The 26,578-nt window shown below is 44.3% G+C and overlaps 1 long non-coding RNA gene across 1 annotated transcript in view; it reads left to right on the forward strand.

Annotated features, from left to right (window-relative positions):
• Positions 1 to 26,578, forward strand: part of LOC117350230 — a 74,642-nt gene that overhangs the window by 13,257 nt on the left and 34,807 nt on the right. The window contains exons 2-3 of the long non-coding RNA XR_004537259.1: positions 3,052 to 3,121; positions 21,821 to 21,903. This is a non-coding gene — a long non-coding RNA (uncharacterized LOC117350230). The remainder of the gene's footprint in view (positions 1 to 3,051; positions 3,122 to 21,820; positions 21,904 to 26,578) is intronic.

Raw genomic sequence — 26,578 nt, forward strand, 5'->3', positions numbered from 1 at the left:
ACAGGGTTGTCCGTCAGTCCTCAAGGGCCACAATCCAGTCAGTAGCTTTGAACTTGCATCTCAAAACACTGTGAGATTTGAAGGGTCTGATCCTGCACTTTCAATTCCCATAATGCAGTGGCATGGGGATAGTCAGAAATCCAGGACTATGGCTCCAGAAAAAGAAGACAGATTGAGACATCTGGGTTTTAAACCCAGATGTATCAATCCATCTTCCTTTTTCTGGAGCCATATGGTAACTTATATATATCCTATCCTCCCGTGTATAATTTGTGACTTTATTGTCCCCATCCAAACTAGGAAACAGGGCAATCATATTTCAATAGTGTTGATTTTTTGCGCAGTGACAGCACTGACCCCAAGAGTGTACATTTTGAATCTTAGCCAGGGAGGAGGGTTTCAGTGGCCTTCTCAAAGAAAGACAGACGGAAACAGCTGGGTATAAAAAAGCAGTCCTGATCTCCCTCACAGTTTTTACTTTGTCATTGAAACCATATGGAGTCATAGTTGTGTCCTGTCAACTTTCCCACTTCCATCGCCATGCCACTCGCAACAAAAGCCTCTGGAAATCCTCAAGTGCTGAGGGTGAGCCTGTGGCATGACTCCCCCCAGAAGGAAATGGTGATGTGTCTTCCCTCCTCTAAGGCACTATTGTTCACTGTTGGGCTGCATGCCATATAAACCTGTCAGTCTGTGCTGCGCCACTGGCAACCCATATTTACCATATGGAAAAACAGCTGGAGAGAGTGAGTTGTGGAAGGCACAAAGAGAAGAGCGAGAACGTGAAAGTTAAGAGGAATAAGAGAAAGAAACCGAGAGAGTGTGAAAGGCAGAACTAAGGAGACAAGGGAAGCGAGTGTAGCAGGCAAAAATCCACCATGCTGAAGTGACAGTATGAGTTCATCTGTCCTGAGAAAGATGAGTGATTTGCAAGGTCATTATGTAAAGTAGAAGCCCAGAGAAGTATCTAGACCGGTAAAGGTGTGACCTTGACATTAGAGAATGACAGAGGGACAAATTTTTCCCCGTCCCCGTGAGTTCTTTTCCTGTCCTGCCCCATTCCTGCAAGCTCCGTCCTTATCTGCACAAGTCTCAAACCCTTTAAAATCATAAGTGTTCGAGGCTTGTGTGGTTAAGGCAGAGCTTACAGGAATGGGGCAGGGACAGCAACAAAACCCACAGAGACGGGGACAAATTTGTCCCCTTGTCATTCTCTACTTTACATATGTCAAATGCTCTTCAAGATGGCTTCTAGGGCAGCATTTCCTAACCCCATGCTGGAGACACGCCTACACTGTCTGGTTTTTAGCATGTCAAATAAAAACGTGAAAAGATTGATATGTTCCTCAAATTCAGTCCTGGAGGGCTGAAATCAGTTTGGCTTAGGATTTCCTCAATGAAGACGCACGAGATCTAATGGCATGCACCGCAAATAGATTTCATGTATATCCTGGATCCATAGATCTACCTCAGGTGCTGCCCGTGAAGAAAAGTCCATCTGCAGTGGTCAGGGGGGTCCCCGGAGCAGAGGCAGCTGGAGCAAGCTCTCTGGGTGTGGGAGATTGCTCTGCCTCCCCCTGATGGGCTTCTTTTTGCAGCAACACCAACACATTTTGTTTCCTTAAAACTGGCAAACTCTGTCAGACTACAACATTCAGAAGGAGTCCACTCTCCACCTTGTGCTGAGACTTCATGGTGGTGCTAAGAAGAGGAAGAAGAAGTGACTCAAGTATTACAAGGTTGATGAGAATGGTGATGGAGACTCCGATTAGTTCAGAATGCTGCTGTTTGCTTGATTTTTGGTCTTGTCCTTTTTATGCCAAGTTGCACTGGTTACCATTTGGGGCTAGAGTATTCTTTAAGTTTGGGTGTATTTGGTTTCTTATTTGAAATTGGCTTATTCAGCAAAATGTACCAGAAACTCAGTTATGTTCATCTTCCCTACCACAAGGGCCTGCCGTTACAAGACTTTTTTGGACAGGACATTGGATTATCAGGCTGGGAAGATGAACTCCTGGATGGGCCCGTTGATGGCTCAAGCCAACTTTACATTTAGGAAATCATTAAAAACTTACTTATTTGATAAACGGATGAGGTTTTTTTAATCTTATGTCTTAATAGATAATAATATTTTGGAACTATATTTTAACCAATGCTGTATTTGATTAATTGATGTATGTAGTAGTGTTATTATGAAATTGAACTTTTCACTGAAATGATTCAGTTTTTATTGTTGTGAATCGCCTAGAACTGTTGGTCGGGCGATATATAAGAAAATAAATTCTTATTATTCATAGCAAATGCTGTCTGACATAGTGCTTCAATACACCAGAAGAGAAATAATAAAGCAGCTTCATAAAACTGTAAAAGAACAAGCAAAGCCAACAACTAGTGATTGTGATAGACTCCTTCCAAAGAAACACAAATATCACGTAGGGATTTTGAGAAACAGGTTTTAATGCGCTGTGATAGTTTGCCCTTTTTGTTCTCAGTGAGCACCAGGGGAGTGTGGGAGTGTCTTACCTGGATGCGTGCAGTAGTCCTCTGGTCAGTTTGGGCACCTTCTAAAACAGGTCTAGTTCCAGAACATTTGATGTCCTGCCCTTGAGACTGCCCAAAGCCCGCCCAGAATCTAATTTGTTCAAAATGACTGTTGCTGATGGTTTTTACTACCCTGTAAACTGCCTTGAACTGAAAGGCTAATGCGGTATATAAAAAAATACTTATGTTATGTTATAATACGCCTCCGCCACGCCCCTCTCGTGCTCTGAACTTACAGAAGCTGGAACTCCTTGCTAGACGTACAGAAAGACGTTTTTGATTAGGACGTCCAAGTGCCGATGTAGGATGCTTTTTGGCTGTCTTATGTTTTTTGATTATGAGCCTGCAAGTTACCGTGAGTGCACTTTTTTTTCTGATACTATGCAAATGTGTGCACTTTTCATACATGCAGAATGAAGGTGGACTATCAGGGAAGGGTTTGCGTTACTTTTGGAAAGAATGCACTCTTTTGAACGAATATACACTATTAATGGCTTGGTTTCTTTACAGCTTTGATGTGAAGACACTGCAGTAGCCGTTTGGCACAGATCCATTTGCTATACTATGGATTACAATTGCTGTAAGTTCTCTTGGTTTGCGTATTTTGCCTCCTGACGCAGTGTCGTATCTTCTTTTAATCATGTTTATTTTCCTTCTTGGAATAATAGTGACCTAGTAAATGACGGCAGATAAAGACCTGAACGGTCCATCCAGTCTGCCTATAAGTGATACTCATTTTAAAAATACATGATATGATTACAGTCTAAGGCCTAGAAATATCAAAGAAGAGACAAGTTAAAGTCTAGTATTGTCCTGGGTTCCAAATGCTGAAGTTGCCGTCAAGCTCACTCCAGCCTATCTAACCATCCCGTTGTTTGCAGGCCAGTAATATCCTCATGTTCCATATTAGTGGAGTTCACATTGAGGCCCACCCCAGCCCATCCTACACTGAATCACCATTATTTGGCACACAGGCCATGAAGGTCTGCCCAATTCCAGCCTTAGTTCTTTCATTTACATCCTTCAGTTTCTAATTAGAGATCCTCTATTTTTATCCCATGCTTTATTGAATTCCATCACCATTTTGAATTCCATCACCTCAGGAGAGCATTCCAGGCATCTACCACACTCTCCATGAAGAAGAATTTCCTAACATTGCTCCTAAGTCTTCCTCCCCGTAACCTCAAATTATGCCCTCTAGTTTTACCATTTTTTCTTCTCTGGAAAAGATCTGGTTCTACTTTACTGTGGGCCTCACTTTTGCTGTTTTCCTTATTGGTGTCCATGAGGCACAAATCTCCTTTTGGTCTTCTTCTTACACAAAAAGATCTCTATTGGTCCTCAAAAAACTGAACAGAACTACAGGTACCAGAATGCATTGCATAGCATGTAAAAGTTCCCCTTCCTTCCCAGCCCCACTGGCTCGCCTGTGCTTGGCGACCTGGAGTTCACGGATCACTCATACTTGTTTAGCTTTAAATGAAGAGCCTTAAATGCATTCCAAGTGCTATCTTGGAGTTATGTTGGCTTTACATTCCTAGTGAAAACAATCCCATTGCAATAGACCCTCTTCCTTCTGCTTGTTTTCTTCTCAGAGCCCGTCTGGCTCTTATCCATTGCAATGTCCTCCTTCCTGGAGCCCTGCAGGAGAATACATGAGAATTAACAGCTGGAGGAGTTACTTATTTTTTTAAAACAATTATTCTGAAATGCTCTGTCTCCCCTCCATACAGAGTTTGAGACTCACTTGAGGCAAGAGAGTTCCTGCATTCCCCCTGCCCCGGTTTGCTGGTGTGGCTTGTTCTTTCCCTCCACTCACTTCATAAGGGATTCCGTAAGAGCTGCATTAGAGAATGACACGAGGACAAATTTTTCCCCGTGCCCACGGGAACTCATTTTCCCGTCCTGTCCCCGCAAATTCTTTTCTTGTCCCTACCCCATTCCTGCAAGCTCCGCCCTCATCTGCACAAGCTTCAAACATTTTAAAATCATAAGTGTTTGAGGCTTGTGTGGTTACAGGAATGGGACAGGGACAGTAACAAAACTCACAGGGACGGGATGGAGAAATTGAGTTTGTGTGGTGCTGGGGAAAAATTTGTCCCCGTGTCATTTATTCTACTACTTCTACTACTAGTATTCATTATTTCTATATTGCTACATGCTGCCTTTCTGTGGTACAACATTACTGGAGCAGAAAATAAAGAGGTTATGATCACCCGGGCCATCCCATTCCAACTGATAAAAGCTGGACATAGCAGTGAAAGGAAAGTGGTTTCCATATTATACATATGTATTTATTTTGTACCTGGAGCAGTGGAGGGTTAAGTGACGTGAACTGAACCCAGTTTCCCTGGTTTTCAGGCTACTCCTCCACCATCGAGGTGTCAGGGATAAAAACCTTTTTATTTAACGATGCCTTTTTATAGATTTGTTTCTAATTTTTAAAGCAGATGGACCCCACCCCTAATGTGTTTTACATCTATTGTCTTCCTTTCCCATCAGTGATGTAATTCTTCCCTTCCCCCTACTTTTTTGGTACATCCGTGTTCTGTTTTGTTTAATGTATCCTTAATTATTTTAACAATGTACACTGCTTAGAAAAATGATAAGCGGATTATCAAATTTTAAATAAAACTTGGTTACCCTGTGCGTCGAGTGGAGAGAGAAGGTCCTCACGCACCACGCAATGCAGCGAGCAACCGAGAAAACGTGGCAGAAAGATTTTCCATTGCACTGGGAGCAAAGAGCTTCAATAGGCTGCCTTTCCACTGATGGCACTTGGTGTGAAGATTCCGTTATAGAACACTAGTATACATTGGCACTGGCACTTTAGGCAAGAGCAGGCTTTTGCCTAGGATAGCAAAGAGCAGCTGCAGTGCACAAAGCTTAGAGTGTTCTAGAATTTGCATGTGTAAGTGGGAGAAACGCCCATGTCCCACCCATGCTCCACCCACAGGTACACCCCCTTAGTGCCAATTCCCATGCCTGATTCTGGGCGCCAGCCTTATGGCTGCTGAAACCTGATATAAATCCTGCCGCCCAAGTTAGGTACAGAGGAGTCTATAACACTTTGAACAACTCGCCCAGGCCTCTCCCATGGCCACACCCTCTTTTGAGTTACATGCTATGGGATTTAGGCACCCAGCGCTACACAATAGCATGCAGCCAGTTGTGAGTACAAATCCTAATTGCTGCTTGTTAGTTCCAATTATTCACGGCTAATAGCTCATTAGCCAATAAAGTTGTGTATGCATCTCGCAAGTGTGCCCCAATCTGGGTGCCACATGTAAAATCCGGCAGAAAGTGTCAATTAAGGAACACATAACTATACATAGCCAGTTAGATTTGCCTTTCGCAGATCTCATGAACTGAACAATGAAGCTCTTCTCATATGAGGAAAGACTGAAGAGGTTGGGGTTCTTTAGAGACAGTCGAAGGGGGATATGACCGAGGTGTAGAACGGGGTATGAGTGAATCAATTTTTCACCTTTTCAAAAAGTACAAAAAGCGGGGGACACTCCATGAAATTACATGAGAATACTTTTAAAACAAACAGGAGGAAATATTTTGTTACTCAAAGAATAGTTAAGCTCTGTAACTCCTTGTGGTTACAGCGGTTAGCACAGGTTTGGACAAGTTCCTGGAGGAAAAGTCCATACTCTGCTATTGAGGCAGACATGGGGGAACCACTACTTGCCCTGGATTGGTAGCATGGAATGTTGCTCCTCTTTGGGTTTCTGCCAGGTACTTGTGACCAGGAAACTGGGCCGGATGGACCATTGATCTGGCCCAGTATGGCTGTTCTTATGTTCTCTTTGGCATAATGCAAGTATCATGGTGAGTGTTAATAATAAATCTGAGAGAATGAGATCATAATCCACATACCCTGGCTTAGGAATGAGGTTCATTTCTTGCACAAATCCTGTTCTGAGAAAAATCACTCCAGGGCGGCATTAAAGTCGGAGCAGAACCTCTTGACTCTTGTATGACTGTATTTGAGTGGAGCTGTGGTGGCTTTAGCTACACAGACACTGATTTTGTCTTGAGAGAGAGAACGGAGTCTGCCAGACTCCTCCAGAGAGAATGACTTTTTATGTGGCCTGGACTGGGGTCTCAAGAAATTATCAAACAGATGATGTCATCTTTTTACAATCATTGTGGGAGGGGTTCTCAGAAGCAGTAAAGAGACTCTGAGAAACCAAGAAACTTCTTTCAATATAAATCAGTACGTTTGATTAGTCCAAATTTATAGAAGACTAATCCTAACCAGTCCACAAAGAAGTGAACAATATAAATGCATATATATATTATAGTAAAAACAAAACCCTAAAAACAGCACGACATCGTACCCCATAGACATAAAATAAAACAAAAGGAACAAAACATATTCAAAACCTCTGATGAAAACTAAGCCCATCTGTAATAAAAATACATATAAAGAAAGACGGCTCTAAATAATCAGGCTTTGCAGAACTTACATGTGGCTAAATATTGAACCGACTTAAGCTGAGGAAGGAATAGCATGCCAGGAGAAAACCCTGCACCTCATTCCTCACTGGGGAAGCGGAGAGGAGCACAAAACTTGCCCCGAATACAAAATGAGAAATTCAGAGCTTCTTGAGGACGCATCTCAGTGGCACTATACTACAGAACAAGTAGAAGATATATTTTTTGAGATTTTTCAACTTCTCAATGACCTTAAATCAAATAGAAAAATCTCCCCCAAATTAAAAAAAATGTATTTTCTTAATACAGTATATATATATATGAAGTGCTCAGTATAACATACACCAGCCCAGCCGGCAACAGTATAGCACCAATAACCCACCTGACCGACCCAATGTCAGGATAAGCAAGGAATGAACAAGTCTTCAACAAAAGCTTTTCTGAATAGGTTAAAGTCACTTATCTTGATCCGATGTGATGAGATCTTTTCCTTCTCAAACAGTGTATAGGTTGATGGTGCCCACAGGTGGAAAATCCAATCTAAAAAAGTTCCCACTATCTAAATGTCAGCACCAAACAGTCCCAAAAACTATTCCTCTTCCTCAGTATGTTATACTGAGCACTTCATATATATATATTTTAAGAAAATAAATGGTTATATTTTGGGGAGATTTTTCTATTTGATTTACGGACCTGGTGGTAAAGCCAGAAATGAATATTTTGGGCAAAGGGAGAGCCCTGTGGTTAACATATCTGAGCATTAGGCACTAAGCTCCCCATTTTCTCTACTTTCCCTTTCCTCCAAGTTGGCCTGACCATTAGGCATGAGTAGGCAGTTGCCTTGGGCAGCAAAGAAGAGCAGCTACAATCAAGGCAAAACACTAGGTCCTGACAGCCCCCCCCCCACACACACACTCAAAGGCGGACTTAGGAAATGGGAAGACTGGGTGTCCAAGTGGCAGATGAAATTTAATGTGGACAAATGCAAAGTGATGCACATTGGGAAGAATAACCTGAATTACTGTTACTGGATGCTGGGGTCCACCTTGGGGGTTAGCGCCCAAGAAAAGGGTCTGGGTATCATTGTAGACGATACGATGAAACCTTCCCGCCCAATGTGCGGCAGCGGCCAAAAAAAGCAAACAGGATGCTGGGAATTATTAAAAAAGGGATGGTTAAGACTAAGAATGTCATAATGCCTCTCTATCGCTCCATGGTGCGACCTCATTTGGAGTATTGCGTTCAGTTCTGGTCTCCTTATCTCAAGAAAGATATAGTGGCGCTAGAAAAGGATCAAAGAAGAGCGACCAAGATGGTAAAGGGGATGGAACTCCTCTCGTATGAGGAAAGACTAAAACAGTTAGGGCTCTTCAGCTTGGAAAAGAGACGGCTGAGTGTAGATATGATTAAAGTCTACAAAATCCTGAGTGGAGTAGAACAAGTGGATCGATTTTTCACTCTGTCAAAAATTACAAAGACTAAGGGACACTCGATGAAGTTACAGGGAAGTGCTCTTAAAACCAATAGGAGGAAATTTTGTTTCACTCAGAAAATAGTCAAGCTATGGAACGCGTTGCCAGAGGATGTGGTAAGAGCGGATAGCGTAGCTGGTTTTAAGAAAGGTTTGGACAAGTTCATGGAGGAAAAGTCCATAGTCTGTTATTGAGAAAGACATGGGGGAAGGCCACTGCTTGCCCTGAATTGGTAGCATGGAATATTGCTACACCTTGGGTTTTGGTCAGGTACTAGTGACCTGGATTGGACATTGTGAGAACAGGCTACTGGGCTTGATGGACCATTGGTCTGATCCAGTTAGGCTATTTTTATGTTTTAAAGAACCTTCATTTTGGTTCCATCTCTCTAGTATATTCATGATTGTTGAGTTTAATTATCATCATTTGGGGAAGTGTAAATCTGAAGGTTCACCTAGCACATTTACTGCCCTTGCAGCTGCTCTGGTTTCCTTCTAAGCAGTCTCGTCAAGCTTTCGATTATCCCTGCAGTACGACTAAGTCTAGGTCGACCTAACCACTCCTCCAAAAATGCCCCTCTGGGCGCACGGCAGGATTCAGAGGACTAAAAAGTCTCTAGATATATCAAAAAACTTGTTTTGATTATCAGCACTTGGACGACCTATCTTTTTGATCATCCAAGTGCCAACTTGGGTGGGTTTTTAGACGTATTTCTGTTTCGATTAGGAGCCCCTTAGGTTATAAGTGGTATATAAATAAATAAATAAATACACGGGCTGGACCCTCTGCCAATCCACTATACCTAATCAGTTTCAGACATAGGGCAATGACTAAAAATTGCTTTAACACCAGCAATCTGAAAAAATGAAACCTTGAAAGTAAGACAGGTTATGTCGAAAGCTGGTTTGGTGAAAAGAAACAATGACAAATGAGTGACAATCATGGCACAAAAGCAGGCTCAGATCCAATCTCCAGTGTGTAATCAGAGCCCGGGAAGGGGGGAAAACGCTTTGGGCATGATTCATCCAGAACTTTTCACCACAGACACAGAATGGAAGAAATGCCTGTGTGAATCAGAGCCTTGGCGGAGATTCGGCTTCAGAACTGCAAATCGACAGCTGTTGCACCTGAGCCCCAGCGATCATCAGACCCTGATCAAACAAAGGCCTTACTCTTTTCCAGGAAAATGAGTTTAGCAATATTGGACTCCATAGATACTGACAATATTAAAGTTCCCATCCCATCATTCATGAAAAGATTGGGTGTAACTTGGCATTCCAAACCGAATTTTCATTCTCATATCGCCTTATTATTGAGCAAATGGTTTTTTCAAACTGTGTCTGATCTAGAGAATGACACGGGGACAAATTTGATCCCGCAGGAACTCAATTTCCCCATATTCCTATAAGCTTTGCCTTAACCGCACAAGCCTCAAACACTTATGATGGAGCTTGCAGAAATGGGGCAGGGACAGGAAAAGAACTCACCGGGACAGGATGGGAAAATGAGTTCCTAAGGAGACGGGGAAAAATTTGCAGAACACTATAGAAAATTGACTAAATAAATAGAAACATAGGATATGACAAGTTTCAGCCTCTGATAACCAGAGCTGGTATTGTGATGTCATAATGCCTCATTCCACCAATAAGAGCCAACCTCATCAGTGATGTCACCATGGCTGGATTGTCCTAGACTTGGTTCACTTTTACTACATTCTGATTTCTAGAGTGGTGTAGTGTAGATAATGACACGGGGACAAGTTTTTCCCCATCTTCCCTGTAAGATCATCAGAAAAGACAATCTACGATGATATATATCAATTCCCCTCCAGGGCTTGGACTAAGTGCTAGTATGTCTGTTCCATGGGCTCTTTTTCAAAAATCCCAAAAATTCAGTCTCTTCCCACAGCCACGTGCTTGGAGGCAAAAGCACACATATCAAATCCAATCAAATGTTAAACTTTCCTCCCAAAAAAAAAGTAACCCCCTAGAGTTTTTTGCTGTTTTCTCAGCAACTGTTTGGAATTTCAACATTAAATTTTATGGCTTTATTTGTTGTTACTTTCTATGTTTATGTGCTGAGTGCAATGAAATTATCCTTAAACACAGTGAAATGATTGACTTTTTAGCTTGACCACCCAGCGATTTTCAAAAATATTTGCACTATGGGAATAAAAATGGGGTACCAACTAGAGAATGACATGTGGACAAATTTGTCTCTGTCCCCGCAGGAGCTCAATTTCCCTGTCCTGTCCCCGCGAGTTTTGTCCCTGCCCCATTCCTGTAAGCTCTGCCTTAACCACACAAGCCTCGAACATTTATGATTTTAAAGTGTTTGAGGCTTGTGCAGATGAGGATGGAGCTTGCAGGAAAATGAGTTCCCGTGGGACGGGGAAAAATATGTCCCCGTGTCATTCTCTAGTATTGACTGACTGTTAATGATGTCACTTTGTAAGCAATCATTTCTATTTGAATAATGCACATTTGATAATGTGATAATTTCTTTAAAAGCATTTCGAATCAGAACAGCAGTTACATAAACAGAGAAAAATGAAGGCAGATAAAGACCATATTTATTGATTTTATTATTTATATTCCACTTATATCCTAAATGGTTTACATTCAGGCATTTTATCATATTTCCCTATCTGTCCTGGTGGGCCCAAACTCTAGTACCTGGGGCAATGAGGGGATTAAGTGACTTAGCCAGAGTCACAAGGAGCAATGAAGGATTTGAACCCACAACCTCAGGGGGCTGAGGCTATAGTTCTAACCCCTGCGTCACACTCCCTATGCCCAACCATGTCATCCACTATCCCCTGCTCTCCCTTTGAGATCCAACAAACTTGTCCCAAGCTTTCTTGAATTCAGATTCACTTTTTGGTCTGGCTTCTGTAACTGGCGCCAGTTGCTTGTCAGTCCTATACTGGCGGTTGCAGAATCGTGGCCATGTGTAAAGTAGATGCTGGTAATATAGGCAAGGGTTTTACTGGCCTACATTTCCAGCACCTACTTTACATGAGAATCCCGTCCACAGGGGCTTCTGCCGGTGCCTGTGGTAACTTCCAGTGCAAGCCATGCCTACTTTGACCTCTGTGGATGGGACATCGGCGGCCTGTTCTGTAGGCACCTGCAGGCATCTACATTTTAAATTAGTTTTTAATTGGTTATAAACAACATGGTCCTACATAGGGGTACAGCTGTCAGCTGTTCCATTTACCTGTTCCATCTGATGTCGACTTTTTATTCAGGGGCATGGGACTGGCAAAGCCTGTAGATTGTGGTTCAGCAACTGCTCAGTGCAACCGCCCCCCCCCCCCCTGTACTGCTTGGAGCTGGAGCAGACCGTATCCACAGTCCTGACCTTGGTAGACCACTGGTTGGAGTAGCTCTATCAGACTCTATTCACCCCTATTCTGCCTGCAGGGTGAGCAATGCGGCTGGAGAAGAGGGGTGTTCTGCCCTGTGTGGAAACTAGAGAGTTGCGCGGGGACAGAAATCCCACCCGTCCCCGCCAAAGTCCCACCCGTCCCCGCGAGGAATTCCACCCGTCCCCACCCATCCCCGTGAGGAATCCCTCCATCCCCACCCATCCCCGCGAGGAATCCCCTCCGTCCCCACCCGTCCCCGCCCGTCCCTATAAACTTCAGAAATAGTTATTTCATTTAATTATGCTACTGAATTAAAGGCTCTGGTAGAAACCCATTTACAAATAAGCAAAAAGACTTTATTAATTTGAAAATATTAATTTTCTGGAAAAGTCCAGAATAATAATTGTAACTTGACGCATTCTTGATTACATGTACTGCAAAGCTACTGGAAATGTCCAGTCTTCTAACTTGTAATCCGCTTAGAACCGCAAGGCACAAGCGGAATAGAAATCACTAATGTAATGTAATGTAATGTAATGTAATTGGGAAGAATACATACTTTGTAAACGGGTTTCTACCAGAGCCTCTAATGTTTATAAATTTTTATCAACACAACTAATATACTACTTTATCCTGAAGCAAAAAAAAAAAAAAAAGAAATAGAATTCTTTTCCTACCTTTGTTGCCTGGTTTCTGCTTTCCTCATGTTCTCATTCAATTCCTTCCATCCACTGTCTCTCTTCCTTCTGCATCTTCCATTTGCTCTGTTACTGTGCCTCTCCCTTTCTTCCCCCTTCCAAATTGGTCTGGCACCCATCTTCTTCTCTCCGCTCCCCCCATAGTCTGGCATCTGTCTTCTTCCCTGCCAGCGTCTTCTCCCTACTCTCTCTTCCTCATTTCCTTTCAGTGTCCTCCCCCCTTCTTCCCCATGTCCTTTCAGCGTCCTTCTCCCTCTCTGTCTTCCCCATGGCCTTTCAGCGTCCTTCTCCACCCCTTTGTCTTCCCCATGTGCTTTCAGCATCTTTCTCCCCCCTCTGTCTTCCACAAGTGCTTTCAGAGTCCTTCCCCCCCCCGCCCTTCCCATGGCCTTTCAGCGTCCTTCTCCACCCCTTTGTATTCCATGTGCTTTCAGCATCCTTCTCCCCCCCTCTGTCTTCCACAAGTGCTTTCAGAGTCCTTCCCCCCCCCCGCCCGCCTTTCAGCGTCCTTCTCCACCCCTTTGTATTCCCCCATGTGCTTTCAGCGTCCTTCTCCCTCCTCTGTTTTCAAGTGCTTTCAGAGTCCTTCCCCCCCTCCTGTCTTCACCATGGCCTTTCAGCGTCCTTCTCCCCCCTCCTTCTCTACCGCTCCGGGTGCAGCACAGCCGGCCAGGTCCCCTTACTTTTGTGGCACTTCCCCGACCGACCGACAACAGCCCCGGTCCGACAAACCTCCCTGCCCTTAACCGCGAATCTAAATTACCTTCTTACAGCTGCTGTAAGAAGGTAATTTAGATTCGCGGCTACAGGGCAGGGAGGATTGTCGGACCCGGGCTGTTATCGGTCGGTCGGGGAAGTGCCACAAAAGTAAGGGGACCTGGCCGGCTGTGCTGCACCCGGGGCGGGGCGGGGCGAGGCGGACCGCCCCCTCCCTTGGTAGCCACTCGAACCGCGAGGCTACTCTCCTTCTCCTTACCTGCCCTGCCTGCAGCACAGAGCCGAACGGAAGTCTTCCCGACGTCAGCGCTGACGTCGGAGGGAGGGAGGGCTTTGTTTAAGCTTTGTTTAAGCCCTCCCTCCCTCCGACGTCAGCGCTGACGTCGGGAAGACTTCCGTTCGGCTCTGTGCTGCAAGCAGAGAAGATAGGGAGAAGAAGAGCCGCACGACTGAGTACATGCAGCCCCGCAGGAGCCCCGCGACCCTCGGAGGCGTCCCCATGGGATCCCCACGACTCTAGGGGGCGTCCCCACGGGATCCCCGCGACCCTAGGGGCGTCCCCACGGGATCCCCGTGACCCGAAGGGGGAACCCGCGGGTCCCGCGGGATTCCCGTCGTCCCCGTTCCTGTGCAGCTCTCTAGTGGAAACCAGATCAGATATGCCACTGACACCAACAAAAGACCTTTTGCTTAGTATCCTCAAGCTCTAAACGTTCAATAGATATGATAAAGACAGGTGCTGAAGTATAACAGAAACTGAGCAAGTTGGAGTCTGGTGCGTGCTTGGCTGAGGAGTCCAGCCATGGAAGCTGGCTCCTGCTTTGGTCTCACCTAAATCCTGTATCCGGGAGAAACAGGGGGGTTACAGTAATATGACACAATACATACAATCAGGACCCCCTAAAATATGATCTGTTAACATAAAAGACCTGATAAACACCAATAAATGAGATCCAATCCAAAGTTCCTTTATAAAGCTGAATTTTCATCTGCCACCTAGAAGCCTAATAACTCTCTCCCCTCCCCAATTCCAGAGAGTAGGAGCCAGGGATGCCAGCCCCCACTCTCCCCAGTCCAGTACTCCAGCTTAGCTGAAATATCATCCATCGTTCAACATTCTGCATCTGGGTTTCATCCAGTGTATTTCTGTGTCACCACGAAGTCAGAATCTCTCAAAGCAGCTCAGACCATTTAATGATCAACAGAGCCCTTCAGAAGTGGAGATGGGGGAGAAGTATGTGAAGGATTTTGACAATAAGTTTTTCAAAACCCGGAGAAAGGACTGGGTTTTGAAAAGCCATCCGGACATCCAGTAACCTTAAAGAGGTATGGGGAAGGGGCGTGCATGCACTGGGGGGGTTCCAGCACCCTTATCAAGATGGCGCCTGGGGCAACCCCCTCCCTAATGGAATCATGGCTCTTAAATACTACACTGCATCTTGGGGCATAACTTTTGTAGAATTTCCTCACATTTGACTTGGGGGGATTTGAACCAGGCTTTTCACTGCTCTAACCACTGACGATGTAGCTGATGACAGCAAACAGTAGAGCAGCTCTGCAGCAGTGATGAAGGCGAGAACAAAGGCTACAAGCAAAATATCCACATCTGAGCTCCTCTTCACGCCTCTTCCAAACCCACATCCTTCCCATCTCTTTCAAGCTTTTCCTGTAACACAAATACAGAACTGTCCCTATATTTCATGCTGAAGCTTTCACCCTACATTCTGGCCCTGAGGGGTGGGAGATTCTAGAGCAGAGCCTCGGACCTTCTTCTCTCACATGTGAAGTGGAGCAGGCTTGACCTAATTGTCTTTTGCCCTCAAGGGAGTTGAAGGGGGACAGATTCAGAACAGATGCTAGGAAGTTCTTCGCTCAGAGGGCGGTGGACACTAGAGGTCTGCACGGGAACGGGGTATTCCCGTGGTAGTCCCACGGGACTCCTGCGGTAGTCCTGCGGTATTCCCGTGGTAGTCCCGCGGGACCCCTGCGGTATTCCTGCGGTATTCTTGCGGTGTTCCTGCGGTGTTCCCGTGGTAGTCCCGCGGGACCCCTGCGGTATTCCTGCGGTGTTCCCGTGGTAGTCCCGCGATAGTCCTGCGGTATTCCCGTGGTATTTTTGCGGTATTCCCGTGGTATTTTTGCGGTAGTCCTGCGGTATTCCCGTGGTATTTTTGCGGTAGTTCTGCGGTATTCCCGTGGTATTCTTGCGGTAGTTCTGCGGTATTCCCGTGGTATTCCCGCGGACCTCCTGCGGTATTCCCGTGGTATTCCTGCGGTATTCCCGTGGTATTCCTGCGGTATTCCCGTGGTAGTCCCGCGGGACTCCTGCGGTAGTCCTGCGGTATTCCTGTGCTGTGGTGGTCCTGCGGGAATCCCCCGGGACTACCACGGGGACAGAGAGGATCCTTCCCTGGAAAAGCGGAGACTTATAAGATCATGAGGAGGTAGAGGGATAGATTCTTCAGACTGGTGGAGGCAATAAAAAAATTGAAGGGAGACAGATTCAGACACTAGAGGTCTGCACAGGAACGGGGATAACGCAGAACAAATGCTAGGAAGTTCTTCGCTCAGAGGGCGGTGGACACTAGAGGTCTGCACGGGACTCCTGCGGTATTCCCGTGGTATTCCTGCGAGAATCCCCCCTAACCCACGGGACTCCCACGGGGACGGAGAGGATCCTTCCCTGGAAAAGCGGAGACTTACAAGATCATGAGGAGGTAGTCCTGCGGTATTCCCGTGGTATTCCTGCGGTATTCCCGTGGTAGTCCTGCAGTATTCCCGTTGTAGTCCTGCGGTATTCCCGTGGGACTCCTGCGGAAAACCCGTGGTAGTCCTGCGGGAAACCCTCTAGCCAACGGGACTCCCACGGGGTAGGAAGGCAGGGTTCATCCATATAATATAATGGACACGTCAGCCTTAGTAAAGTTAATTACCTGAACAGAAAACAAAAAAAGAGATTCCACAAGGAAAACAGCAGCGCAAACACAAAAGAAATTGTGGAATTGATGATCCTGTCAGAAGGAATTGCTGCTTTTTATGGGGACGGGCGGGGATGGAGGTAATTACTTGCGGGGATGGGTGAGATTTCTGTCCCCGCGCAACTCTCTAGTGGACACCTGGAATGCACTTCCAGAAGAGGTGGCAGAGCAGAGTACAATTTTGGGTTTCAAAATGGGATTGGACGAGTTCCTGAAGGAAAAGGGGATTGGAGGGTATAATTAGAGGGTACAATTAGAGGGTACAAAATGCTTGATGGATCTATGGTCTGACTCAGCAGAGGCGATGCTTATGTTCTTATGTTCTTAGGTGAGAGTCCGTTACAGCTGAGATCAGAGGATGGAATTCAAACGAATCTCCAAATTTCCAAGATTTGTTTTGGGCCTATTGGTCCTTGCCTGCTCTGTTCTCCTATCCAGTTCTATTGGAACCAGGTTGTGACCCCTGGAGTACCCCCTTGCCAGTTAGGTTTTCAAGATATCCACAATGAATATGCATAAAGTTGATTTGCATACATTGCCTCCATTATATGCTCAAGGAAAGGACCGCGAAATAGCAAATGAGGTTCAACGTGGATAAGTGCAAGATGATGCATGTTGGTAACAAAAATCATATGCACGAATACAGGATGTCCAGAGCTATACTCGGAGAGAGTACCCAGGAAAGAGACTTGGGAGTATTTGTAGACAAGTCAATGAAACCATCCGCGCAATGCACTGCAGCGGCAAAAAGGGCAAACAGAATGCTAGGAATGATTAAGAAGGGAATCACAAACAGATCTGAAAAGGTTATCATGACGTTATACTGCATCCAACACTGGTCGCTGTACATGAAAAAGGATATAGGACTGCTCGAAAGGGTCCAATCCAGAGAAGAGCAACAAAAATGGTTAAGGGACTGGGGGAGGCTAGAGAAACTGGGCCTCTTCTCCCTTGAGAAGAGAAGACAGAGGGGACATGATCGAAACATTCAAGATATTGAAGGGAATTGACTTAGTAGAGAAAGAGAGACTGTTCACCCTCTCCAAGGTGAACACTCGCTAAAGTTAGAAGGGAAAAGATTCCATACAAACGTAAGGAAGTTCTTCTTCACCCAGAGAGTGGTAGAAATCTGGAAGGCTCTTCCGGAGGCTGTTATAGGGATTCAAGACAAGGTTGGATAAGTTCCTACTGGAACAGAACGTATGCAAGTAAGGCTAGACTCTAATAGGGCACTGGTCTTTAACCTAAGGACTGCAGGGCACGATGGACCCAGCAGCGGCAAATCTTATATTCTTATGTAATGCTGCTAAATTCAAATCTGACTTTAAAAACCTTTCTTTTCAGGGATGCTTAGATCATGACACCAGCTCACCTCATCTGTATTTGTACTTTTATGGATTTTCCTTCCTCGTCCTCCTTAACCCTTGCAATTTGTCTTCTGTCTCCTGTGACGTTTCCCCTTATATATTTTTAAGAGTTTGTGTAAGTAAATAGGTATTTGTAGGCGGTATAACAAGCAACAAGAAACTTGTTAGATTTGGTGGGGTGTGGCTGCAAAATTCCATTAGGACCCACAGGCTATGAGAATCCCCAAGTTGCATAGGCTTCCTGGGAAAAGGGTGAGGAGGTTGGGATCTTTCTGGGACTGCCTTCCTTTGTTGCTGCTTCCAGGAGTTTCCCTCTTACGGGGACGAACCAGCTGTGCACTGGCAGCACACATTCCGGGCAGTGACTGTCCTGCCCTCTTAATTTCTTTTCCCAGGGTTTTAAAATAAAAAAGATTGAGTCATTAGCTCTGTGGGACCGGGGAATTAATCAGGGCTGTTGTGCATTAGCTGCAGTCCACCACTTACTGGCTTGCATGTTCTCCATAATGTGCAATCATATACCAATTATGTACTATTTTCCTTCACATTTTTGTATAGAAGAACTGCTAAATCGTATATTTTTATAATTCAATTGATTGCTTAACTTATTTAGCTTATTTTCACTTATTTAAAAGCTTTTTCATCACTTATCTTTCTTTTTTGAAGCTCTGCCGGCTGTCTCAAGGCCATCCCCTATCCCAGTTGTAAACCCTAGTCATCAATCCCATGCGGGCTCAGCTAATACAACAAAGAAATCCTATGCCAATTCACATACGGGCTCTCAGGTGGTATAAGGCTTCTAAAGGGCAGTCAGCTTGGACATACAGCAATATCTGTGTGCATGTTGGAGTTGCTACTTGTCACCATCCTGCTGCCATACTGGTTGCTATCAGATTATGGAACTTATTAGGCACGCCAACTGGTTTCATATCTTCCCATATCTTTTTACAATGATCACCCCACAAATATTGGACATCAAAGAGAAAATCATATCCCAAAACAAAGACATGCAGGTAAGGCTAGACTCAATTAGGGCATTGGTCTTTGACCTAAGGGCTTCTGCTGGACACGATGGACCACTGGTCTGACTCAGTAACGGCAATTCTTATGTTCTTAGGGTCCACCAGATATGTTCAAATGACACAGTCTCCAACAGTTGTCAGACAGATTACAATTTGAATTAATCATCAAAAATAGAAACCGCCCACAAGTTCACAGACAATCAACAGTGACGCTGGCTGGAGTCTGCTGGTCAGAGCTAGTTTTCTTTAATTTGTCTGTCTGGTTAACATTATAGCTGGCTTACTACGTTTGGAGACTCGGTCGCTGTCCTGGGCCTGGAAGCCTACTGCTATTGTTCAAACAAAGGGTCTGATACAGAATCACCCCCCATGATTCCTTTCTGGAATTAAATCTTCCTTTCCTCGATTTTTCCTTATTGATGTCTTCTCCACTTCAACATAAGCCTCTCCTTGCTGTGTTTTGTTAGCCAGGGGTAGGTAATTCTGGTCCTCGGGAGCCACAGGCAGCTCAGGTTTTCAGGATATCCACAATGAATATGTATGAGATGGATTTGCATGCACTGCCTCCTTGAGATGCAAATTCATTGTGGATATCCTGAAAACCTGAGCTGCCTGTGGCTCTCGAGGACTGGAATTACTTACCCCTGCTCTAGACTAGCTTGTAAGCTCCTAAGAAAAGGGGGAGGATAATTCTGTAAAGTGAAAGCTAACATTTACACACCAATTATGTGAGAAAATAATTAGAATAATGGCTTATATGCATCTTAGTATGCACATAGTGTGTAAATGCTGAAAATTCGCCCAAAGTGTATTCTGTAAATATTCCTATATCTTAACATAGTGCAGATGGCTATACACAAAGGCAGAGTATGGATGGGTGCATAGCTTATAGAAAACTATAGGTTACATGCATATTTCCAGAATTAAATGGGGTTTAGCAAGAGAAGGAGGTGCCCAGGGAGGTGGTATCTGTTATTGCCACGTTGTGCATCTCCCACACTCTTCCCCCACCCACGCATGCCTCTTCACCGGCAGCAAGCAGCATTTCCGACATGCTGCTCACGCCAGCCTCAGCCGTCCCTCAAACGCTACTTTCCGGTCCCACGACTAGAAAGTGATGTCAGGAGAGCTGAGGCTGACGCGAGCAACAGGTAGGAGATGCTTCTCACTGCTGGCAAAGATTTGAAGAGGTGGGTGGGCAGAGAGGAGGAGAGGAAAGTAGGTGTCTCCTTTCCCATATAGCATAGGCCCCACAGAAGCACCCCTGTTATCGCATGATCCTCTGTATGTTTCAGTAAGGGGTCATGGATTTGATATATTGCGGTTTACACTTATTATATGCAGGTTCAAAGAATGTGCTATACAAATTTAGATCATAATGGTAATAAAAATAAAAGTCATCCTAATGATGATTAATAGCTCCTATTTTCTACCCCTATGGCCAACACACATACACACACATATATATCCCTATGCACCTTCCCTTCATCATCCATAGCGGAGACAAGAAACTCTGTCCTATCATTGCTTAATGTTACATTCTGGGCACAGTTCTCTGAGGAAACAGATTTTAGGTAATCCATCTTTCTCTTAGAACATGCTGTTACAACCGCCGAGAGACATCTGCTCACAAACACATGCTCTTGTCTCCTATGACGTAAGAGCCCTGCAGCAGGGTGCATGGCTGGGATCAGCACTACAGCCAGAGGCATTCCAGCACCCAGCGGACTGTTCATTAACCTGGTCTCTTCCATCACTACGTCCACAAATAGCTCCGTTTCCACGAGATGAGATCATTCTCTCTTTCTGAGCCAAATGGGTTTTTCCCATTTTGCATCTACGGGGAAATGAAAAATGGTCATACATCAGACAATCTGAAAGATGAACTAATAAATTTTCCTTAAAAAACGATACACAGAACAGGTTTCCAAAATTTCAAAATCATCAGGCTTTGAAACCAAAATGGATTATGAAATTCCTGCCATATGAACATAAGAAGCGCCATCTCCGGATCAGACCTTCGGTCCATCAAGTCTGGTGATCCGCACACGCGGAGGCCCTGCCAGGCATACACCTGGCGTAATTTTTAGTCACCCATATCCTTCTATGCCTCTCGTAAGGAGATGTGCATCTAGTTTGCTTTTGAATCCTAGGACGGTCGATTCCGCAATAACCTCCTCTGGGAGAGCATTCCAGGTGTCAACCACTCTCTGCGTGAATCAGAACTTCCTGATATTTGTCCTTTATTTCATTCTATGTCCTCTTGTCCATGTCAAATTGGACAATGTAAATAATTTTTTCTGCTCTATTTTGTCGATTCCTTTCAGTATTTTGAAGGTCTCGATCATATCCCCTCACAGTCTCCTTTTCTCAAGGGAGAACAATCCCAGTTTCTTAAGTCGATCCTCATATTCCAATTTCTCCATATCATTTACTAGTTTTGTTGCTCGTCTCTGCACCCTCTAGAGCAGTTTTATATCCTTCTTTAGTTTGGGAGACCAATGTTGGACGCAGTATTCCAAGTGGGGTCTGACCATTGCTCTATAAAGCGGCATTATGACCCTCTCCGATCTACTCGTGATTCCATTCTTTATCATGCCCAACATCCTATTTGCTTTCTTTGCCGCCGCCGCACATTGTGCCGACAGTTTCAGGGTCCTATCTATCAGTACATCCAGGTCCTTTTCATGTTCGCTCTTACCCAGAGTTGCACCTGACATTCTGTACTCGTATTCCTCACTATCCTTCTGCGATCTGATCGCCCGGCATAGCTTGGTGTCATCTGCAAACTTGGGTTATTAGACATCCTGATTTAGGACTGTCCAGGTTTTGAAAAACTTTGAGCTCAAGAGGGCATCTGCGCAAGCACAGATGCAACGTGGTGACATCACAAGCATGCGCGCAAGCATGTGATGTCATCGTGTCATAGCTGTGCATGCTCGGAGGCCCTTCAAACATGGCTCTTAGCTCAAGGAGGTTTGGGGGGCTGGGGTGGAACGGAGCATGAGTTGGCTGGAACTGGAAATCTGGTAACCCTATGAAAAACTTACCCCCCCCCCCTCTCTTTTATCAAGCTGGGCTAGAAGTTTTTAGCGCGGGCCTGTTAGGTAAATGCTCACGCTCAAACCCTCTAGCGCAGCTTGATGAAAGGGGCCCTTCTTCAGATTCAACTTCTGACTTCCAACTTTCCACTTTTCTTTCTTTCTTAGTATCTCGGAGGCAAACATGGAAGTTACTGGAAATAGTATTGTGAATTGTCGGCGTAACTAAAGTGGTCAACTCCTGAGGAAAGGTAAGCATTCAAATGTAAAGGGGGAAGAGGATTGCTCCATTTTCGGGGTCCTTTTTTGAAGGTGCTCTAACTGATTTAGCGCTCGCTAAATGCTAAGGCATCCATTATATCCTCTGGACATCTTCGCATTTAGCACGCACCTTAATAAAAGGACCCCTTCATCTGGTATCTACATGACCTTAAAAGCCTTCAAACCAATGTGGAAACTTTGCCAGATAGACCAAAAGAATCCAAACACTGCCTCCCAAATCAAATACACTAGTTGAGTAACTAAAGCCAAATATGTGGTCTAGAAGTGACGCTAAAATGACCTAAAGCCAGATTGTGAATCCTGCAAATGAGAGTGGACCAATCCCTCTAATAATCTGATAAAAAGGGGAATTAGTACAATGGGTCTATAATTAGTCACAGAAGTCGTTCCGTTTAGTTTATAATTATTTCTAATCCGCCTTTATCCAAAGCGGATTACAAAAGCGTACATACAATACACCAACAATTAACAAAGGCTGCTTTTCGTTAAGACCCAGACATCTTACCAAATGCTATACTTCATATTACAACTGCTTAACTTACTACCTATATTTCATAATGCAAAACAAAGGCTTAAATTCCTGCAGGTCTTTCAACTGCCGTAAGTCCACACGCTTTTTCTTATATTCTCATAATGAAGGCTTTTCGGAGACAAATTTAAGACCCAAACTAAAAACTTTCTTATTTAGGGATGCTCTCTCCGCTCACAGTAATGAATACCAATTGCTTTTAAGAAGCATCATCCCCCTCCTTTGTTTTCTCCTTACCTTCTTACCACCCTATTTAATTTTTTTTCTCTTGCCTAACTCTTGATCCTCTTGTTTCTGTCTTATCTATTGAACATTTATATGCTTTTATTTTTTACCTTCTTTTAAAAATTTTTAGTATTGTAAACCATCTAGGTACAAGTTGATAGACAATATATAGACAATATATACTTGAATAAGAAACTTGGAGATGGGACAAACGGGAAATACATCTAAAGGACAATAAGAGTGAGCATATCATTTCTTTAAAAGAAACCAATCCGGCTCCTTAAAACTCAACCAGTTCATATTAGCAGGAGAACAATATGCAAGAGATCATTATCTTTTTACAAGTAATATGCTTATCTTAGAGCTAAACTAGAAAGCCAGGGAATCAGGAGATGGGGAAAGTTCCCGAGATGATTGTTTAAAATGAATAACATTGGTTAGCTCTGGCAATATTTCATAATCCTCTTGCAGTTTGTGTCATGTGCAAATTTAATTCTTTCACTAGTTATTCCCATCTCAACATTATTAATAAATATGCTAAAGAAAAAAGCTGCACTCTATTCTCCACTGATCAAGTCAGGACTACGTAGGGTTACCAGATCTTTAAAGCAAAAACAGACGACATGCAGCCCTGCCCTGTCATGCCCTCCCACCCAAACCTTCGTCATTTTCCTGAGCTCTGGAGGGCCTCCGAGCCTGCCCCCCCCCCCCCCCCCCCCGACGTGGCCCGAGCTCAGGCTTTTCAAAACTAGGACAAACTGCCGGGTTTTGTAAGTCCTGAACATCTGGTAACCCGAGGTCTATGGTGACACTATACTCTGGGGCACTAGGCCAGCCTGGATGAGTCCTTTGCCAAAAGCTCTTCTGCGTTACTTGGGCTTGGCCTTGCTCCCTCATTTCCTAGGCCCATTGTTGTCTTATTTATCTTTGTTTTAAATAAATAATTAAAAACATCCTGGCTTCCAAAGTCTTTCATTATAGAAATCCAAGGATAAGATGTTCACTTAGGGGGTGGACTTTTCCACTGTTTTTATCCGGTAAATCTGACAGGATTAAAATGTGCCCCCACTGGCTTCCTAAATTTGTGCAGAAAGAGGGGGAGGGGCACTTTGAAGGCCTTTTGGGGGGCTGACTATCAGGATTGAACAGCCCAGCTGAACAGTTTGATCCCAGATGCACAAATGACTGCTTTTAGAGGTTGATATTCAAAAGCACTTATCCAGGTAAGTGAAGGCAGAGAAACAGCCTCTAAATATTTCCTCTGACCCCCTTGCTGGGGCGCTCTGTGGGCGAAGCCAGAGGTTATCTGGTTAGTGGCAAATTCAATTTTGATAAGTAGATTAACGATCTATAGAACTTATTACAACATGAAAGCTGTCCTAAATATGTATGTTGTTAGTTATTTCTTGATTACAGGAACTTGATATACTATCAAGAATATCAAGCATCAAACAATGCTTTAGCCTTGGGAGGGCAGGAACCTATCCATTTTGGCTGAGGTCTGCCATATGAAGATGTCCTTCACTTCAGGAAGGACTATCTGCCAAGGGGCCAAACAGTTCATGCAGAATACTACTGTAACTTGCTTTGCCCATTGAAAGAAAGAAGGAGAGGAAAGGCTGACACAGTTCTGCTTTCCACCCTACTCAACAGATCTTTCTGCAGTTGACTATTTTCTGGTTCCAAACCTTAAAAAGAGTTTGAAAGGGAACAATTTTTGAGCGTTTCGGAAGTGATTGCAGCAGTGGAGCAGTATTTTTGGGAAGGATTACAGAAAATTCAGACACAATGTGCCAAATGTGTTGAACTTAAGGGTGAACATGTGGAATAATTTGTAAGTTTCATGGCACCACATCATTCCCGTCTTGGTTGGGCTGAGAACTTTTCAGCACCCCCTCATTTGAATGATGAGCCAATACTTATACAATCAAAGAACCATTTCCTCACTGTCGTTCAGTTTATGGAAAAGATTTCAGATTTACATCCAAATAAGTATATCATCCAGGTTTTCAATATCTAGGGCCAGATTTAAGGCTCAGACCTTGAGTTGGTTTGTTCTGCACAGTTTTGCAACAGATGTGACTCCTGCCCCCCAAAATTCAACTCAGCGAGTCTTGAAACTGACCAAAATGGGATCTTTTGTCCATTAGAGCACATGTAGTATTCTGCTTGGTGGCCTTTGCTTACATTTCCACTTTCTTGCGTGGTTTTCCAAAATCTGCAAGAGAAAAAAGCCAGAAGCATAAAAGCTTTTCTCCGTTTTTTTACCAATCTGATCATTGAGCCATCACCTAGCATTTGTTTTCAGATATCTGGGTGGGTCCTTTGTGTTTCTGACCCTCCTTTTGAACTTCCAGCTTAATAAGAAGCAGAGCTGAAATCTGGCACCATCAGCCTTCATTCCCACCTACCTGGGGATTTATTCCCTTCTTTTTCACTCCTCCCAACTCACCCAACCCCATGTTGGTCCTCAGCCAATCCAGGGCCGGCCCAATCACGCAACAAGACTGTTAAGTGTCCTTGTGAACCTTCAGCCTTTGACACATTTCCCCTTCCCCATGGAATAGGCGAATGCTTAGTGCAGACCTGGCTTCGATTCTCACGGCAGCTCCTTGTCACTCTGACCAGGTACAAAAAGATAGAAAGGGAGAAGAATATAAGAACAGCCTTACTGGATCTGACCAATGGTCCATCTAGCTCAGTAGCCCAACCTCACAGTGGCCTATACTAGCAACATTCCATACAGAATCCCATAGAACAGCAGGATTCCACAATCCCAAAGACTAAAAAGATTCTAGAATAGTAGCAACATTCCATGCTACCGATCCAGGCCAAGCAGTGGCTTCCCCCATGTCTTTCTCAATAACAGACTATGGACTTTTCCTCCAAGAACTTGTCCAAACCTTTCTTGAAACCAGCTACGCTATCCGCTCTTACCACAACCTCTGGCAATGTGTTCCGGCGCTTAACTATTTTCAGAGTGAAAAAATACTTCCTCCTATTGGTTTTAAAAGTATTTCCCTGTAACTTCATCGAGTGTCCCCTAGTCTTTGTAATTTTTGACAGAGTGAAAAATCGATCCACTTGTACCCGTTCTACTCCACACGGGATTTTGTAGATTTCAATCCTATCTCCCCTCAGCCGTCTCTTTTCCAAGCTGAAGAGCCCTAACCTTTTTAGTCTTTCCTCATACGAGAGGAGTTCCATCCCCTTTTCCATCTTGGTCGCTCTTCTTTGAACCTTTTCTAGTGCCGCCATGTCTTTCTTGAGTATTCTGTACCCATATCCTAGCATGTTCCACTCATGTGTGCTCCTCGTGCACTTGCATGCTAAAGCACTTATGTGTTCATCCGTGCAAGATGTGCCAGCTTCATGCACACAGTTATAGAATTGCTTTTAAAAACCATATCGTACTCCCATCTTACTTTAGAGGAACGGGTTTCAGTGGTTGTGCAGAAGGTGTTTATGTTATGTAGACTGAGGTAGTTAAGAATTTTTTTTAATGAGACTGCTTTTCATGCATTGTTGCATGCTTTGCTGTTATCCCAATTAGATTATGGAAATGTGGTAATTAACTTGAGGAGATTGCAGACTGTGCAAAATATTGGAATCCCTTTGCTTGGATGATTGCAGGTCTGAACTTTTTCATTGATTGCCTTGCAATGTAGACGCAAGTTCAAGATTTTAACACTGGAACATAGGATTTTGTATACTGGTCCTTCCTTTTGCTACATTGTATGTATCTGGGAGGAAACTGCTTATACACTGGCGGAACAGGAAGGGGTGGTCCTGAGCAAGAACCCCCCAGGGAGGCAGGAAGAGGAATGGCGCCAGCTCAGAGGCTTGCACCCTGCATTATAAGAAGTCTATGGTTCTAAGCACTGTGTGAG

Source organism: Geotrypetes seraphini, chromosome 16 (genome assembly GCF_902459505.1).
Source record: "Geotrypetes seraphini chromosome 16, aGeoSer1.1, whole genome shotgun sequence".
NCBI lineage: Eukaryota > Metazoa > Chordata > Amphibia > Gymnophiona > Dermophiidae > Geotrypetes > Geotrypetes seraphini.